At 57.0% G+C, this 8,081-nt stretch overlaps 1 pseudogene; it reads right to left on the reverse strand.

Annotated features, from left to right (window-relative positions):
• LOC102564020 (DLA class II histocompatibility antigen, DR-1 beta chain-like) overlaps positions 1 to 6,610 on the reverse strand; it is a 48,770-nt pseudogene extending 42,160 nt beyond the window's left edge.
• Positions 6,611 to 8,081: the final 1,471 nt, after the last annotated feature.

Genomic DNA, 8,081 nt, shown 5'->3' on the forward strand with positions numbered 1-8,081 from the left:
TGGGGCTAAAGGATTCCCCAGCACCTGTCCTGGCCCCATGGCAGCCCCTGGATTGTCTAGATGGTGCTGGATCCCACTGCAGCCCAGAGTCCACCACCCCAAGAACAGCGAGCGCAGACAAGCACCAGGGACATTGAACTGATGGATCTGCACAGGGTGGTCTTGGGGATCTCTCAGGTGCAGATGCTGAATTTAGTCTAGGAGGAATATTTTGGTCTACCCCCAGAGAAGGAACCATGGAGGTTCCTCTCACACCCAGAGATATGCCCTGCTTCTCAGGGACTGACACTGAGATGGGAGCTCCATCTCTGGGGTTCAGTCTCCATGGGTGTCCTTGGGTGATCCCTTCACAAAAGACTATGTTCTCCAAAAGCTGTAGATGGTTCCAAGGATCCTGATACTTCCCTACCCCTTTTTGTTTCCCCCCACATGCCTGAGGCTGCGCAGAGCCTTTCACCCCTCCTACAGATTGGGGCTGAAGCTGAGAACAATCCAGTGCCTTCCTCAGGAGCAGATCAGGGCCCTGAGCCCAGGGGCCAGTCTCAGGCCCACTGCCAGACTGTCTCCATGCCCTGACTCTCTGTCTCTCACTGCTCAACCTTTCAGCCCCACATAGAGAGAGCAAGTTGATGTGGCATGCAGAGAGGACTGGGGTCTGATGGGAGCACTGTCCTGCTCTGTGCACAAAGGACCTAGAGAGAGGGAAGCCAGGAGGGGTTTTGTCACTGCAGGTGGAACACAGCTGGTGCTTAAAAGAGCTTTGAAAAGGCTCAATGTCTTGTCCTCAACCCTTCATGCTAATACTTGGAGGGGGACAAACATGCAAACCCCAGCTCAGCTCTTGGGCTCTAGGCACCTCACTCTGTGATGGGCTACCCAGGTTACTGGGTCCCACTGTGATGCCTGCCCTCACCTCAGGCGTAGAGGTGCTTCACTCTCCCCTAGAATTATCCTCTGTGTGACAAACTCTTGGGAGTCCTCATGCCTTTACAGGATTCACTCAGCTGCAAACTCCTCTCTGGTTCATCACTAAGAACAAGCTGAGAGTGGCAAAAGGAGCCAGATCCTCAGTGCCAAGTGCCTCAGCCCCACCTGACTCTCTCAGACCTTGCCACCTCTAAGCACAGGATTTTTTGCCAGCTTAGGGGATCACACCCTGTTCCCATTTGTGCTAAAAATGAGTCCAGTCAAAAGCATGGGAAAGAGCTGCCAGGCTGGCCAGAAGCGTCTATATTATGACCATACAGGGACGCGAGGCCTGCATTGCCATTTGCAGATTCAACAAAAGGAACCGTCTAGTCTCACCTGTATGTTCAGCACATTCACAAGCTCCTGTTCCAAGTAGCTAATGTCCCCCAAACCAGCGGAGAGCCCTCAGGGCAGGGCCCCAGGGCCTGGCTCTGCTGGCACCTGCTGATAGGGGAGGCGAGCACAGCCTGTGCAGAGCTGTGGGATGAGCCCCAGGGGGAAAGGCAGCAAAGATGACATCTAGGAGGCCCTGTGGATCACAGCAGGAATTGGTGGCACCCTCCTAAGTCAGCTTCTGTCAGAGATTCACTCCCCTTGGATCACTGATTGACACCACTCCTCCACTACCTACTGTCACCGCCAAATGGAATGTGGCAGACGTAGTATGACAGAGTCACCAGCTGAAGTTAGGGCAGTGCAGGACAGCCTGATTTTACCACTGGGTTGTAAACCCACATGACTTGTGAAATGTTGCCCTGGGGAAAGGGAGTGCTGAAAAGGGAGGGCTCAACACACCGCAGGCACCAGTCACACAATGGCACCTGCTGATGGGGGAGCCAAGCACTTGGCGGAGGAGGTGGCAAGGGTGGCGATAGCAGCTGATCTGGGTAAGTGCAGGGGAGGGAAAGGAGCCGGCACAGCTGCAGAGGATCTGGAGGAGGAGCCCCCAGGTCCCTCTTAACTGAGCCAGCAGGGAGTCGCATACCCAAGCTGTGTGCGGGCAGCACTTGTGAAGAGTGTGCGCAAACAGGTGTGCTCTGAGAGAGCACGCTGGTGTTTGCACCAGTGTTCACGGAAGACAGGCACACAGCTGTAACTGGATGGAGCCTCCAGTAAGAGATGGGGGGAGACACACAGCTCCACAGACATGGTAAGGATACGGAGTGCAGCTGCTAGGGGTCCCATCCTGGTGGCACTGTGGCAGGCCAGTAGGGCCAGTAAGAGCTCCTGTGCTGAGCTTCCTACCTCACTATGCCCGTCCACCTTCCGGACTCCACGTGTCTCTCCAGGGGCACCAAAACCCTGGCAGATCCTCTTTCAAGCCCCACCACAGTGTCTGGGGGTAACGTATGCTGCCAATACCCTGAGAAGGGACTGTCTGGGACCTGTGACCTTGAGGAAACACAGGCCTAATAGTCCTATGGGTACTCAACCCAATGGAAGAACGTGGGGCACTTCCCCAAGTCGGGGGCCAAAAAAGATAGTCTCCCTTAGTCCGCAGACCTAAGGGGCCTCCTAGGCATAATTAAACCTACCCCTCAATAAGTCTCCCACACCAGTCACAAAGGAGAACTGTATTGCTGCCGACAGGATGAGGTAGAAAAGGGTAAGAAGTAGAGCACTATCAAAGGATTACCATTGAGCAAAAGAGGCTGGCTGAGGTAGCCATTTGATACACAAATGCATCACTGGGAGCTGACTAGCTCTAGAAACACTTACAAGTATCATGCAGAAGATGGTAGAGATCTGGCTCAGAGATTTCCAGAGAGAGCGTTTCAGATGGATCAGACTCTCTCCCTGTGTCCTGATGCTTGGGCCATGCTGGAAAAATAGTTTCTCCCCCTTCTCCTTGGACCAGGCCCTTATATAGCCTTTCTGACCTCAGCAGCCCAGTCCAATAGAAGCCAGCAGTGTTGGCAACTAGCCAACCAATTCAAAAAGCATCATTGGTTACCTGGGCAGAGAAGCAGGGGCTTTTCCTTCCCCCACTCAGGTGACCAGAGGGACCATGCCCTCGGCACCAGGCTTTTGTCATGTAGGCAGGGAGGAAAATCCCCCTCCCTTTGGAATTCGACCCTAGTGTCCCAAGCTGACCAGGACAGGTTTCTGGAGGGAGACACAGACAGTGGCATTTCTGCCACAGTGCACACCCAGGGGCTTGGCTTGACTTGGCTTGGCTTGGGAGTGCAGGAGACTGGAAAAGACATCCTGGGTTTGGGACCTGGACCTTTCCCCAGCAGGCCCAATCATGTATCTCCTAAGCAGAGAAGCAGGTTTTGCATTTGCTGTGAAAAAATGCAGATTTTCTCCTTTATAGGGAAAAGGTGGCAGCCTAAGGCTGTGACCCAAGGCATGAGCAACACCCCCTCCCCACTAGTCCATTACTCCTTGCACTGCTGGCGCTGAGGCCTTACTCCATGATGGTGTGACTGCCACAGGGCTCCTTGAGGTGGCAGCAGTGGCAGCAGCAGCAGTGAGTCTACCACCCTGCTCCACCCTCCAACACCAGGTCCTGCCCAGTGGATCACAAAGACACCTCCTGCCCAGGCTCCAGCCCCATGCTTCGCTGGCTGTGCACAAGGCTGGGGGGAAATGGTCCTCATGCCCTCTGACATGTTATTTATGGTCTTGCCTATTGTAGGGCACCCCTCCTGCCCTACACACTCCCCTCCCCCCACAAATGGTCGGGGGCCTGCAGCGGGTTGGCAGTGAGGGGCACTGGTGGGTACAGGTGGCACGGAGGGTTTCATGTCAGGAGTGAGGGGCACTAGCATAGATGGGGGGGCTGTGGATTGGGAGTGAGGGGCACCAACATATCAAGGCTGCTCAGCACCGCAAAGGAGCTGGGGGCTGGTGGGTGTCAGAACCAAGTAGTTGTATGCCTATGGCACAGTGGAACATTCCTTTGATTTGATGCCTATTGCTCTGTAGGATTTCTCGCCACAGTGAAATTCTCCTCTGCGGTGGAGAATCCCGGCGCAGTAAAAAGATACCCGCCACCTTTATGCAAACACACATACCACCATTGGCCAGTTCTAAATTATTCATGCTTAGTGACTAGTGATTGGCTTGCTAGTCATATAAAGGTTAGAGCAGTTTCCGCCCACGTTGGAGAACTCCGTGTGCATTTGGAGAACTCAGAGAACTCGGAGAACTCCGCATATTTCTCCACGTTGGAGAACTCCGCGCATTTCTCGGAGTTTGGAGCACTCCGTATACACCTCAGAGTGAACCTGGCGGACTGATCACCCACCAGCAACTCCCCGTCCTCGACCTTCCCGACGTACCTCGACCCCGGTACCGCAGTAAGCCGATTACGAAGACTTCGTCGTTTCTCTCGCGTGTTTAAGAGAGTTTTTGTAACTCGTTTGTAACTACAACTAAGCCAGTCAACCCTGCCTGCGCCCATACATCAGTGGCGTAAGTAAACAATCTCTTTGTTCAACCAGTACGCTTCCGTGCCTAATTCTGCTCCATCGGTCAAAAGTACCCACCTGCCGTTTTGGGCTACTGGCCATAGCCTCGGCCTACCACTCGACTGCCACAGTGGGAACAGGAGGGGTGGGGCACAGCTGCAGCTGGCCCCGAGTCCTGGTGGGTGAAGGGAGCAGGGAGAGCTCTGATTTCCATAATAAAAAAAAAAAACAGAATAAAATCCCAACATATCTAGTTATTTAGAATGTATTGTATTATAATGACTGAGACACTGACAGGTTTCCAAATGGTTGTAAAAGTTAACTATATCAATAAAAATGTGTGTGCAATGGATTTCTCTACATACAGCAGTGTTTTGTTTTCAGTAATGGAAAAAATGTGGATTTGGGTATTTTTAAACACAGAATTTAGGATTTTTAAATAGAGGAAACCAGGATCCCTGCTCATCTGGATGAGGTTCCTGTTACCATCTGAAATCAGTGACTTGCCCTACGCCAGGAGCAACAAGCTTGTTGCCTAAGAAAAGAGCAAGGTCCTTCTGGATTTCTACCCTGCTGGAAATAGGACATCCCCCAGGATCTGGGCAGGCAAAGCTGTCTGGGGCCCCAGGAAGCCCCCCAGCTGTGGTGCCCCCTCCCAGGAGAGAGCTACCCCCGCCCCAGGGAAAGGCTCCATAGAGCTGTGCCCCGGTGCCCCTGCCTGCACCAACCTGCTGAACGGCCTCGGGCAAAGCTCTTTGCAACTAATGGCTGTGAGGGACTGGAGTCCTGATTTCAGTGACTGGTAGATGCCACCCACCATGCCCCAGGACCAGGGCCCATGGCCACACACCAGCCACTTCAGCCCCAAAAGTGGAGAAAGGTAGATCTCCACCTAGCCCCACCACTGATGCTGCAGGCCTCATTACTGCATCCCAGGCAGTGCCCGGCTCCTTCTCTTTCCGACAATGCATTACCCCCGTGCCCCTCCCCTCTCCCAGCCCTGAGGGGACCTAGTGCTCCTGCTGGGCATGGGGGACTGTCGGTTGGGAGTGAGGGGCAACCAGTGTGAACTGGCTGCCCCCAGCTGCTTCATACCCCAGGGAGTGTCCCCACAGCCCCACCATGGGTACTGCCCCCCCCATCACAGTGTGGCAGTACAAACCCCTCACGAATATGACCCTGCACCCACATCCTGCCCACTAGACATTTTCTTCCTTCTTCCCTCACATTGCTGCTTTTGGCGCCTCCCAGTGCCATCTTGTTCCCCCCTGGCCTGCATCCTGAACCCTGAATCTTCTCCTGCCCCGCCATGTGATTCTTTTCCCCTTCCCAGTCACACATCCCCCTTCCCCTGCCTTTGCCCCCATGGCGCAGCTCTGCCCCTGCCCTGGCGGCGTGGGTGGGGGCAGGTGTCCCTGGGCACTAGCAGGGATGGACATGGGGAGCGGGGCTTGGAAAGGCTCCCCTGCAGTTACTGGTCCTCGCCACCCCCCAGCAGTGTGAGGGCTATGACAGCCACAGACCCTAGGGATGCACCAATCCTGGCCACTGAAAAAGTTGGGATCACGCATGTCCTGGTCCCTCCCATCACTCCTCCACCGTGCTTGGCCTGGAAGAGGAAATGCTCTGTGGGGGGAGAGACAGAGGAGGCGGATCAGGGTCTCCCCCACAGCAGACCCCGGGGGGCAGAGTGCCCGGGCACTCACTGCTCTGCGACCACAGGGGGCGCCCCCCCGCTGCCATCTGCAGACCTTCCTGCCCGACCCCCCGGGCTGCTCCCCCCGACATCCTGCCCCCCTCCAGTGACCCCACCTCAGACCACTGCCTGTGCAGCACCCGGGTGCCCATCGGGGGTCACTGCTCCCCCGCAGCATCGCCCGGCCGTGCATTGCGGTCCCTCCGCACAGAAACCCCCGACATCCCTGTCCCTAAAGCCGGAGATCGGTTCCCCTTGCAGGAAAGCCCAGAGCTGCCGCGGCTCGAGGTCCTGCCGGACCCACCCCGAGCCCTGCTCACCTGGGGGCTCCGTGCAACGAGCCACGTGGGGTCCCAGCACCGCCAGTGTCACCAGCACAGCCCCAGCCCAGCGCCTCCCGGCCCCCGGCATCCCCCCGGTCCCCATCGCTGCGCAGGACACACAGCTGACACCCCTCGATGTCCCGAAATGAGAACTGCTCTGCCCAGCTCCGAGCACCAGCTCCCAGGACGCTGCCCAGCCCCGGGGACAGGACAGCACCAGCCCCGCACACCAATCAGCATCGGGGCTGAGCGGTGTCATCTGTCACCAGGTAAAGCCGGGCTCAGCAGGGCTCCGCTCCACACTTGTCCCGGCTGCAGCAGAGTCGGTGCTTGGCCCCAGCACCTGCACTGGCCCCATGGCAGCTGGGTGGTGCTGGGGGGAGGGGGGAGCCCAGGGTCCACATCCACAGAGGAGTCAGTTTTGCTCCCAGGGACCCACCCCAGGGGGAAGCCCTGTCTCCAGGGCTCAACCACCCCAGGGCTCCCTCAGCTCATCTCCCAGATGGTTCCCAAACCTTGACTTCTCCCATCCCCAGTGCATTTCCCCCTCACACCCAGTGCACCTGGGCAGGGCTGTTCTCCCCATGTCACAGGTGGGAGCTGAGCCCCAGAGCCGTGCAGTGCTGTGCAGTGCGGTACATGGGGCATCTGGGGCAAAGTCAGGACCCGTACACCCAAGTCCCAGTGAAGCTTCTAGACTGTGCACCCATCTCCTCTCCCTGCCCCTCTGCCCAGCCTTCTGTGACCACCCAGCCCCGCAGACAGAGGCAGCAACTGGGTGTGAAGAGTGGGCAGGAAGGGTGCGCGCTGAGGAATCCCAACCACTCTGTGCACAAAGGGACTAAAGAGGGGTGCAGGACTGGAGGGGTTTGGTCACTGGGACCAGATTTGAACTGGTGAAAGGCCCGTGTCCCATCTCCCCTGAGCCCCATCCATGGTACCTGCTGTCTGGTGGGAGTTTGTCCATCTCCTCTGGGCTGCTGCTCTCCCTGCCATCGCTTCATCAGCACAAGGAATTTCTCCCATTAGCGGATCCCTCCCAGCCCCTGCTGTCTGCCCAGGGGAGAGTTGCATGTGTCCCAACCACCCTGCTCTCTCTGTAGCTGCCTGACCTTGTCCCCAGTGCAAGTGCCCCCAAGAGAGGAGCTGGATAGAGAAGGGAGCTTCCCCCAGGCCTAGCTTGCCCTGTGCACCAGCTGGCCATGCAGAGCACCAGGGTGGTCAAAGCCACTTGCAGTACAGGGTCTTGGACACCTGGACCAATGGTTGGAGCAGGAGTGGGAGAGGGGAAGTGGAGCCCCCTCTTTCCAGATGCTGAACCTGTACGAACGCCCACCAGAGTAGAGAGCCCATGGGCTGGTGAGGCGCCTCTTAGGGAGGATGGCACTGTGGGTGGAGGCTGAGACCCAGACAGCCCAGGGCTTTGGGGAAGGAGATGAGTGTTTTGTACTTCACAACCTCCATAGAGTAGAACCCAGACACCCCGCTCCCCCCAGCGGGACACTCACTTGTAGGAGATAGGAAGAGCAAGAGTTTCTACAGGGACAACCCAGGGCCACATCCAGCTGAGCAGAACCTGCCCTCTGGGCAGGGACAGGAGCCCCTGGCTTGGCCCAGCCCCATGATTTTCCAGTCCCTGTCCAGGACTCAGTCACTCCAGGGGGGCTCAGTGGGGAT

Source organism: Alligator mississippiensis, chromosome 11, assembly GCF_030867095.1.
Source record: "Alligator mississippiensis isolate rAllMis1 chromosome 11, rAllMis1, whole genome shotgun sequence".
NCBI classification, from domain to species: Eukaryota; Metazoa; Chordata; order Crocodylia; family Alligatoridae; genus Alligator; species Alligator mississippiensis.